Genomic DNA, 12,418 nt, shown 5'->3' on the forward strand with positions numbered 1-12,418 from the left:
ATTTTAGCTCTAACACTGATGATCCACCTACAAATGTGAACTGACGTTCAAAAATAAAACATTTGAAAACGGACCATTTTCCACATTTCTGAAGCATGACGTAATGGGGGGTGTTATCTCTTTTGTCGAAAATCAGCTGTTTTTGATTGAACATTAAATGCCTCCAAATGGTTTTTAATTAACTTCCCGGGGTGAAGAAACCCTTTTTGAGAACTCAGAGTGAGTAAATTGGCCATTTTCATGCACTTTTAACCATTCCATAAATCTTGTGTTTAGGGCCACTGGAAGCATGAAAATCACTTTAAACATGCTAATTTTAGCTCTAACTCTGATGATCCACCTACAAATGTGAACTGACGTTCAAAAATAAAACATTTGAAAACGGACCATTTTCCACATTTCTGAAGCATGACGTAATGGGGGGGTGTTATCTCTTTTGTCAAAAATCAGCTGTTTTTGATTGAACATTAAATGCCTCCAAATAGTATTTAATTCATTTCCCGAGCCCCTGGAAGCATGAAAATCACTTTAAACATGCTCATTTTAGCTCTAACACTGATGATCCACCTACAAATGTGAACTGACGTTCAAAAATAAAACATTTGAAAACGGACCATTTTCCACATTTCTGAAGCATGACGTAATGGGGGGTGTTATCTCTTTTGTCGAAAATCAGCCGTTTTTGCTCGAACATTAAATGCCTCCAAATGGTTTTTAATTAACTTCCCGGGGTGAAGAAACCCTTTTTGAGAACTCAGAGTGAGTAAATTGGCCATTTTCATGCACTTTTAACCATTCCATAAATCTTGTGTTTAGGGCCACTGGAAGCATGAAAATCACTTTAAACATGCTAATTTTAGCTCTAACTCTGATGATCCACCTACAAATGTGAACTGACGTTCAAAAATAAAACATTTGAAAACGGACCATTTTCCACATTTCTGAAGCATGACGTAATGGGGGGGTGTTATCTCTTTTGTCAAAAATCAGCTGTTTTTGATTGAACATTAAATGCCTCCAAATAGTATTTAATTCATTTCCCGAGCCCCTGGAAGCATGAAAATCACTTTAAACATGCTAATTTTAGCTCTAACACTGATGATCCACCTACAAATGTGAACTGACGTTCAAAAATAAAACATTTGAAAACGGACCATTTTCCACATTTCTGAAGCATGACGTAATGGGGGGGTGTTATCTCTTTTGTCGAAAATCAGCCATTTTTGCTTGAACATTAAATGCCTCCAAATGGTATTTAATTAACTTCCCGGGGTGAAGAAACCCTTTTTGAGAACTCAGAGTGAGTAAATTGGCCATTTTCATGCACTTTTAACCATTCCATAAATCTTGTGTTTAGGGCCCCTGGAAGCATGAAAATCACTTTAAACATGCTAATTTTAGCTCTAACACTGATGATCCACCTACAAATGTGAACTGACGTTCAAAAATAAAACATTTGAAAACGGACCATTTTCCACATTTCTGAAGCATGACGTAATGGGGGGGTGTTATCTCTTTTGTCAAAAATCAGCTGTTTTTGATTGAACATTAAAAGCCTCCAAATAGTATTTAATTCACTTCCCGAGCCCCTGGAAGCATGAAAATCACTTTAAACATGCTAATTTTAGCTCTAACACTGATGATCCACCTACAAATGTGAACTGACGTTCAAAAATAAAACATTTGAAAACGGACCATTTTCCACATTTCTGAAGCATGACGTAATGGGGGGGTGTTATCTCTTTTGTCAAAAATCAGCTGTTTTTGCTTGAACATTAAATGCCTCCAAATAGTATTTAATTCACATCCCGAGCCCCTGGAAGCATGAAAATCACTTTAAACATGCTAATTTTAGCTCTAACACTGATGATCCACCTACAAATGTGAACTGACGTTCAAAAATAAAACATTTGAAAACGGACCATTTTCCACATTTCTGAAGCATTACGTAATGGGGGGGTGTTATCTCTTTTGTCGAAAATCAGCCGTTTTTGCTCGAACATTAAATGCCTCCAAATGGTATTTAATTAACTTCCCGGGGTGAAGAAACCCTTTTTGAGAACTCAGAGTGAGTAAATTGGCCATTTTCATGCACTTTTAACCATTCCATAAATCTTGTGTTTAGGGCCCCTGGAAGCATGAAAATCACTTTAAACATGCTAATTTTAGCTCTAACACTGATGATCCACCTACAAATGTGAACTGACGTTCAAAAATAAAACATTTGAAAACGGACCATTTTCCACATTTCTGAAGCATGACGTAATGGGGGGGGTGTTATCTCTTTTGTCAAAAATCAGCTGTTTTTGCTTGAACATTAAATGCCTCCAAATAGTATTTAATTCACTTCCCGAGCCCCTGGAAGCATGAAAATCACTTTAAACATGCTAATTTTAGCTCTAACACTGATGATCCACCTACAAATGTGAACTGACGTTCAAAAATAAAACATTTGAAAACGGACCATTTTCCACATTTCTGAAGCATGACGTAATGGGGGGGGTGTTATCTCTTTTGTCGAAAATCAGCCGTTTTTGCTCGAACATTAAATGCCTCCAATTGGTATTTAATTAACTTCCCGGGGTGAAGAAACCCTTTTTGAGAACTCAGAGTGAGTAAATTGGCCATTTTCATGCACTTTTAACCATTCCATAAATCTTGTGTTTAGGGCCCCTGGAAGCATGAAAATCACTTTAAACATTCTAATTTTAGCTCTAACACTGATGATCCACCTACAAATGTGAACTGACGTTCAAAAATAAAACATTTGAAAACGGACCATTTTCCACATTTCTGAAGCATGACGTAATGGGGGGTGTTATCTCTTTTGTCAAAAATCAGCTGTTTTTGATTGAACATTAAATGCCTCCAAATAGTATTTAATTCACTTCCCGAGCCCCTGGAAGCATGAAAATCACTTTAAACATGCTAATTTTAGCTCTAACACTGATGATCCACCTACAAATGTGAACTGACGTTCAAAATAAAACATTTGAAAACGGACCATTTTCCACATTTCTGAAGCATGACGTAATGGGGGGGTGTTATCTCTTTTGTCAAAAATCAGCTGTTTTTGCTTGAACATTAAATGCCTCCAAATAGTATTTAATTCACATCCCGAGCCCCTGGAAGCATGAAAATCACTTTAAACATGCTAATTTTAGCTCTAACACTGATGATCCACCTACAAATGTGAACTGACGTTCAAAAATAAAACATTTGAAAACGGACCATTTTCCACATTTCTGAAGCATGACGTAATGGGGGGGTGTTATCTCTTTTGTCGAAAATCAGCCGTTTTTGCTCGAACATTAAATGCCTCCAAATGGTATTTAATTAACTTCCCGGGGTGAAGAAACCCTTTTTGAGAACTCAGAGTGAGTAAATTGGCCATTTTCATGCACTTTTAACCATTCCATAAATCTTGTGTTTAGGGCCCCTGGAAGCATGAAAATCACTTTAAACATGCTAATTTTAGCTCTAACACTGATGATCCACCTACAAATGTGAACTGCCGTTCAACAATAAAACATTTGAAAACGGACCATTTTCCACATTTCTGAAGCATTACGTAATGGGGGGGTGTTATCTCTTTTGTCGAAAATCAGCCGTTTTTGCTCGAACATTAAATGCCTCCAAATGGTATTTAATTAACTTCCCGGGGTGAAGAAACCCTTTTTGAGAACTCAGAGTGAGTAAATTGGCCATTTTCATGCACTTTTAACCATTCCATAAATCTTGTGTTTAGGGCCCCTGGAAGCATGAAAATCACTTTAAACATGCTAGTTTTAGCTTCAACACTGATGATCCACCTACAAATGTGAACTGACGTTCAAAAATAAAACATTTGAAAACGGACCATTTTCCACATTTCTGAAGCATGACGTAATGGGGGAGTGTTATCTCTTTTGTCAAAAATCAGCTGTTTTTGCTTGAACATTAAATGCCTCCAAATAGTATTTAATTCACTTCCCGAGCCCCTGGAAGCATGAAAATCACTTTAAACATGCTAATTTTAGCTCTAACACTGATGATCCACCTAAAAATGTGAACTGACGTTCAAAAATAAAACATTTGAAAACGGACCATTTTCTACATTTCTAAAGCATGACGTAATGGGGGGGTGTTATCTCTTTTGTCGAAAATCAGCCGTTTTTGCTCGAACATTAAATGCCTCCAAATGGTATTTAATTAACTTCCCGGGGTGAAGAAACCCTTTTTGAGAACTCAGAGTGAGTAAATTGGCCATTTTCATGCACTTTTAACCATTCCATAAATCTTGTGTTTAGGGCCCCTGGAAGCATGAAAATCACTTTAAACATGCTAATTTTAGCTCTAACACTGATGATCCACCTACAAATGTGAACTGACGTTCAAAAATAAAACATTTGAAAACGGACCATATTTGACATTTCTGAAGCATGACGTAATGGGGGGGTGTTATCTCTTTTGTCAAAAATCAGCTGTTTTTGCTTGAACATTAAATGCCTCCAAATAGTATTTAATTCATTTCCCGAGCCCCTGGAAGCATGAAAATCACTTTAAACATGCTAATTTTAGCTCTAACACTGATGATCCACCTACAAATGTGAACTGACGTTCAAAAATAAAACATTTGAAAACGGACCATTTTCCACATTTCTGAAGCATGACGTAATGGGGGGGTGTTATCTCTTTTGTCAAAAATCAGCTGTTTTTGATTGAACATTAAATGCCTCCAAATAGTATTTAATTCATTTCCCGAGCCCCTGGAAGCATGAAAATCACTTTGAACATGCTCATTTTAGCTCTAACACTGATGATCCACCTACAAATGTGAACTGACGTTCAAAAATAAAACATTTGAAAACGGACCATTTTCCACATTTCTGAAGCATGACGTAATGGGGGGGTGTTATCTCTTTTGTCAAAAATCAGCTGTTTTTGCTTGAACATTAAATGCCTCCAAATAGTATTTAATTCACATCCCGAGCCCCTGGAAGCATAAAATCACTTTAAACATGCTAATTTTAGCTCTAACACTGATGATCCACCTACAAATGTGAACTGACGTTCAAAAATAAAACATTTGAAAACGGACCATTTTCCACATTTCTGAAGCATGACGTAATGGGGGGTGTTATCTCTTTTGTCGAAAATCAGCCATTTTTGCTCGAACATTAAATGCCTTCAAATGGTATTTAATTAACTTCGCGGGGTGAAGAAACCCTTTTTGAGAACTCAGAGTGAGTAAATTGGCCATTTTCATGCACTTTTAACCATTCCATAAATCTTGTGTTTAGGGCCCCTGGAAGCATGAAAATCACTTTAAACATGCTAATTTTAGCTCTAACTCTGATGATCCACCTACAAATGTGAACTGACGTTCAAAAATAAAACATTTGAAAACGGACCATTTTCCACATTTCTGAAGCATGAAGTAATGGGGGGGTGTTATCTCTTTTGTCAAAAATCAGCTGTTTTTGATTGAACATTAAATGCCTCCAAATAGTATTTAATTCATTTCCCGAGCCCCTGGAAGCATGAAAATCACTTTGAACATGCTCATTTTAGCTCTAACACTGATGATCCACCTACAAATGTGAACTGACGTTCAAAAATAAAACATTTGAAAACGGACCATTTTCCACATTTCTGAAGCATGACGTAATGGGGGGTGTTATCTCTTTTGTCGAAAATCAGCCATTTTTGCTCGAACATTAAATGCCTTCAAATGGTATTTAATTAACTTCGCGGGGTGAAGAAACCCTTTTTGAGAACTCAGAGTGAGTAAATTGGCCATTTTCATGCACTTTTAACCATTCCATAAATCTTGTGTTTAGGGCCCCTGGAAGCATGAAAATCACTTTAAACATGCTAATTTTAGCTCTAACACTGATGATCCACCTACAAATGTGAACTGACGTTCAAAAATAAAACATTTGAAAACGGACCATTTTCCACATTTCTTAAGCATGACGTAATGGGGGGGGGTGTTATCTCTTTTGTCAAAAATCTGCTGTTTTTGCTTGAACATTAAATGCCTCCAAATAGTATTTAATTCACTTCCCGAGCCCCTGGAAGCATGAAAATCACTTTAAACATGCTAATTTTAGCTCTAACACTGATGATCCACCTACAAATGTGAACTGACGATCAAAAATAAAACATTTGAAAACGGACCATTTTCCACATTTCTGAAGCATGACGTAATGGGGGGGTGTTATCTCTTTTGTCAAAAAACAGCTGTTTTTGATTGAACATTAAATGCCTCCAAATAGTATTTAATTCACTTCCCGAGCCCCTGGAAGCATGAAAATCACTTTAAACATGCTAATTTTAGCTCTAACACTGATGATCCACCTACAAATGTGAACTGACGTTCAAAAATAAAACATTTGAAAACGGACCATTTTCCACATTTCTGAAGCATGACGTAATGGGGGGGTGTTATCTCTTTTGTCAAAAATCAGCTGTTTTTGCTTGAACATTAAATGCCTCCAAATAGTATTTAATTCACATCCCGAGCCCCTGGAAGCATGAAAATCACTTTAAACATGCTAATTTTAGCTCTAACACTGATGATCCACCTACAAATGTGAACTGACGTTCAAAAATAAAACATTTGAAAACGGACCATTTTCCACATTTCTGAAGCATGTTGTAATGGGGGGGGTGTTATCTCTTTTGTCGAAAATCAGCCGTTTTTGCTCGAACATTAAATGCCTCCAAATGGTATTTAATTAACTTCCCGGGGTGAAGAAACCCTTTTTGAGAACTCAGAGTGAGTAAATTGGCCATTTTCATGCATTTTTAACCATTCCATAAATCTTGTGTTTAGGGCCCCTGGAAGCATGAAAATCACTTTAAACATGCTAATTTTAGCTCTAACACTGATGATCCACCTACAAATGTGAACTGACGTTCAAAAATAAAACATTTGAAAACGGACCATTTTCCACATTTCTGAAGCATGACGTAATGGGGGGGTGTTATCTCTTTTGTCAAAAATCAGCTGTTTTTGATTGAACATTAAATGCCTCCAAATAGTATTTAATTCACTTCCCGAGCCCCTGGAAGCATGAAAATCACTTTAAACATGCTAATTTTAGCTCTAACACTGATGATCCACCTACAAATGTGAACTGACGTTCAAAAATAAAACATTTGAAAACAGACCATTTTCCACATTTCTGAAGCATGACGTAATGGGGGGGTGTTACCTCTTTTGTCAAAAATCAGCTGTTTTTGCTTGAACATTAAATGCCTCCAAATAGTATTTAATTCACATCCCGAGCCCCTGGAAGCATGAAAATCACTTTAAACATGCTAATTTTAGCTCTAACACTGATGATCCACTTACAAATGTGAACTGACGTTCAAAAATAAAACATTTGAAAACGGACCATTTTCCACATTTCTGAAGCATTACGTAATGGGGGGGTGTTATCTCTTTTGTCGAAAATCAGCCGTTTTTGCTCGAACATTAAATGCCTCCAAATGGTATTTAATTAACTTCCCGGGGTGAAGAAACCCTTTTTGAGAACTCAGAGTGAGTAAATTGGCCATTTTCATGCACTTTTAACCATTCCATAAATCTTGTGTTTAGGGCCCCTGGAAGCATGAAAATCACTTTAAACATGCTAATTTTAGCTCTAACACTGATGATCCACCTACAAATGTGAACTGACGTTCAAAAATAAAACATTTGAAAACGGACCATTTTCCACATTTCTGAAGCATGACATAATGGGGGGGGTGTTATCTCTTTTGTCAAAAATCAGCTGTTTTTGATTGAACATTAAATGCCTCCAAATAGTATTTAATTCACTTCCCGAGCCCCTGGAAGCATGAAAATCACTTTAAACATGCTAATTTTAGCTCTAACACTGATGATCCACCTACAAATGTGAACTGACGTTCAAAAATAAAACATTTGAAAACGGACCATTTTCCACATTTCTGAAGCATGACGTAATGGGGGGGTGTTATCTCTTTTGTCAAAAATCAGCTGTTTTTGCTTGAACATTAAATGCCTCCAAATAGTATTTAATTCACTTCCCGAGCCCCTGGAAGCATGAAAATCACTTTAAACATGCTAATTTTAGCTCTAACACTGATGATCCACCTACAAATGTGAACTGACGTTCAAAAATAAAACATTTGAAAACGGACCATTTTCCACATTTCTGAAGCATGACGTAATGGGGGGGTGTTATCTCTTTTGTCAAAAATCAGCTGTTTTTGCTTGAACATTAAATGCCTCCAAATAGTATTTAATTCACTTCCCGAGCCCCTGGAAGCATGAAAATCACTTTAAACATGCTCATTTTAGCTCTAACACTGATGATCCACCTACAAATGTGAACTGACGTTCAAAAATAAAACATTTGAAAACGGACCATTTTCCACATTTCTGAAGCATGACGTAATGGGGGGGTGTTATCTCTTTTGTCAAAAATCAGCTGTTTTTGATTGAACATTAAATGCCTCCAAATGGTATTTAATTAACTTCCCGGGGTGAAGAAACCCTTTTGGAGAACTCAGAGTGAGTAAATTGGCCATTTTCATGCACTTTTAACCATTCCATAAATCTTGTGTTTAGGGCCCCTGGAAGCATGAAAATCACTTTAAACATGCTAATTTTAGCTCTAACACTGATGATCCACCTACAAATGTGAACTGACGATCAAAAATAAAACATTTGAAAACGGACCATTTTCCACATTTCTGAAGCATGACGTAATGGGGGGGTGTTATCTCTTTTGTCAAAAATCAGCTGTTTTTGATTGAACATTAAATGCCTCCAAATAGTATTTAATTCACTTCCCGAGCCCCTGGAAGCATGAAAATCACTTTAAACATGCTAATTTTAGCTCTAACACTGATGATCCACCTACAAATGTGAACTGACGTTCAAAAATAAAACATTTGAAAACGGACCATTTTCCACATTTCTGAAGCATGACGTAATGGGGGGGTGTTATCTCTTTTGTCAAAAATCAGCTGTTTTTGCTTGAACATTAAATGCCTCCAAATAGTATTTAATTCACATCCCGAGCCCCTGGAAGCATGAAAATCACTTTAAACATGCTAATTTTAGCTCTAACACTGATGATCCACCTACAAATGTGAACTGACGTTCAAAAATAAAACATTTGAAAACGGACCATTTTCCACATTTCTGAAGCATGACGTAATGGGGGGGGTGTTATCTCTTTTGTCGAAAATCAGCCGTTTTTGCTCGAACATTAAATGCCTCCAAATGGTATTTAATTAACTTCCCGGGGTGAAGAAACCCTTTTTGAGAACTCAGAGTGAGTAAATTGGCCATTTTCATGCACTTTTAACCATTCCATAAATCTTGTGTTTAGGGCCCCTGGAAGCATGAAAATCACTTTAAACATGCTAGTTTTAGCTTCAACACTGATGATCCACCCACAAATGTGAACTGACGTTCAAAAATAAAACATTTGAAAACGGACCATTTTCCACATTTCTGAAGCATGACGTAATGGGGGAGTGTTATCTCTTTTGTCAAAGATCAGCTGTTTTTGCTTGAACATTAAATGCCTCCAAACAGTATTTAATTCATTTCCTGAGCCCCTGGAAGCATGAAAATCACTTTAAACATGCTAATTTTAGCTCTAACACTGATGATCCACCTACAAATGTGAACTGACGTTCAAAAATAAAACATTTGAAAACGGACCATTTTCCACATTTCTGAAGCATGACGTAATGGGGGGTGTTATCTCTTTTGTCAAAAATCAGCTGTTTTTGATTGAACATTAAATGCCTCCAAATAGTATTTAATTCACTTCCCGAGCCCCTGGAAGCATGAAAATCACTTTAAACATGCTAATTTTAGCTCTAACACTGATGATCCACCTACAAATGTGAACTGACGTTCAAAATAAAACATTTGAAAACGGACCATTTTCCACATTTCTGAAGCATGACGTAATGGGGGGGTGTTATCTCTTTTGTCAAAAATCAGCTGTTTTTGCTTGAACATTAAATGCCTCCAAATAGTATTTAATTCACATCCCGAGCCCCTGGAAGCATGAAAATCACTTTAAACATGCTAATTTTAGCTCTAACACTGATGATCCACCTACAAATGTGAACTGACGTTCAAAAATAAAACATTTGAAAACGGACCATTTTCCACATTTCTGAAGCATGACGTAATGGGGGGGTGTTATCTCTTTTGTCGAAAATCAGCCGTTTTTGCTCGAACATTAAATGCCTCCAAATGGTATTTAATTAACTTCCCGGGGTGAAGAAACCCTTTTTGAGAACTCAGAGTGAGTAAATTGGCCATTTTCATGCAATTTTAACCATTCCATAAATCTTGTGTTTAGGGCCCCTGGAAGCATGAAAATCACTTTAAACATGCTAATTTTAGCTCTAACACTGCTGATCCACCTACAAATGTGAACTGCCGTTCAAAAATAAAACATTTGAAAACGGACCATTTTCCACATTTCTGAAGCATTATGTAATGGGGGGGTGTTATCTCTTTTGTCGAAAAATAGCCGTTTTTGCTCGAACATTAAATGCCTCCAAATGGTATTTAATTAACTTCCCGGGGTGAAGAAACCCTTTTTGAGAACTCAGAGTGAGTAAATTGGCCATTTTCATGCACTTTTAACCATTCCATAAATCTTGTGTTTAGGGCCCCTGGAAGCATGAAAATCACTTTAAACATGCTAATTTTAGCTCTAACACTGATGATCCACCTACAAATGTGAACTGACGTTCAAAAATAAAACATTTGAAAACGGACCATATTCGACATTTCTGAAGCATGACGTAATGGGGGGGTGTTATCTCTTTTGTCAAAAATCAGCTGTTTTTGCTTGAACATTAAATGCCTCCAAATAGTATTTAATTCATTTCCCGAGCCCCTGGAAGCATGAAAATCACTTTAAACATGCTAATTTTAGCTCTAACACTGATGATCCACCTACAAATGTGAACTGACGTTCAAAAATAAAACATTTGAAAACGGACCATTTTCCACATTTCTGAAGCATGACGTAATGGGGGGGTGTTATCTCTTTTGTCAAAAATCAGCTGTTTTTTATTGAACATTAAATGCCTCCAAACAGTATTTAATTCATTTCCCGAGACCCTGGAAGCATGAAAATCACTTTTAACATGCTCATTTTAGCTCTAACACTGATGATCCACCTACAAATGTGAACTGACGTTCAAAAATAAAACATTTGAAAACGGACCATTTTCCACATTTCTGAAGCATGACGTAATGGGGGGTGTTATCTCTTTTGTCGAAAATCAGCCGTTTTTGCTCGAACATTAAATGCCTCCAAATGGTTTTTAATTAACTTCCCGGGGTGAAGAAACCCTTTTTGAGAACTCAGAGTGAGTAAATTGGCCATTTTCATGCACTTTTAACCATTCCATAAATCTTGTGTTTAGGGCCCCTAGAAGCATGAAAATCACTTTAAACATGCTAATTTTAGCTCTAACACTGATGATCCACCTACAAATGTGAACTGACGTTCAAAAATAAAACATTTGAAAACGGACCATTTTCCACATTTCTGAAGCATGACGTAATGGGGGGGTGTTATCTCTTTTGTCAAAAATCAGCTGTTTTTGATTGAACATTAAATGCCTCCAAACAGTATTTAATTCATTTCCTGAGCCCCTGGAAGCATGAAAATCACTTTAAACATGCTCATTTTAGCTCTAACACTGATGATCCACCTACAAATGTGAACTGACGTTCAAAAATAAAACATTTGAAAACGGACCATTTTCCACATTTCTGAACCATGACGTAATGGGGGGTGTTATCTCTTTTGTCGAAAATCAGCTGTTTTTGATTGAACATTAAATGCCTCCAAATGGTTTTTAATTAACTTCCCGGGGTGAAGAAACCCTTTTTGAGAACTCAGAGTGAGTAAATTGGCCATTTTCATGCACTTTTAACCATTCCATAAATCTTGTGTTTAGGGCCACTGGAAGCATGAAAATCACTTTAAACATGCTAATTTTAGCTCTAACTCTGATGATCCACCTACAAATGTGAACTGACGTTCAAAAATAAAACATTTGAAAACGGACCATTTTCCACATTTCTGAAGCATGACGTAATGGGGGGGTGTTATCTCTTTTGTCAAAAATCAGCTGTTTTTGATTGAACATTAAATGCCTCCAAATAGTATTTAATTCATTTCCCGAGCCCCTGGAAGCATGAAAATCACTTTAAACATGCTCATTTTAGCTCTAACACTGATGATCCACCTACAAATGTGAACTGACGTTCAAAAATAAAACATTTGAAAACGGACCATTTTCCACATTTCTGAAGCATGACGTAATGGGGGGTGTTATCTCTTTTGTCGAAAATCAGCCGTTTTTGCTCGAACATTAAATGCCTCCAAATGGTTTTTAATTAACTTCC

Source organism: Lissotriton vulgaris, unplaced genomic scaffold, assembly GCF_964263255.1.
Source record: "Lissotriton vulgaris unplaced genomic scaffold, aLisVul1.2 SCAFFOLD_477, whole genome shotgun sequence".
Classification (NCBI taxonomy): domain Eukaryota; kingdom Metazoa; phylum Chordata; class Amphibia; order Caudata; family Salamandridae; genus Lissotriton; species Lissotriton vulgaris.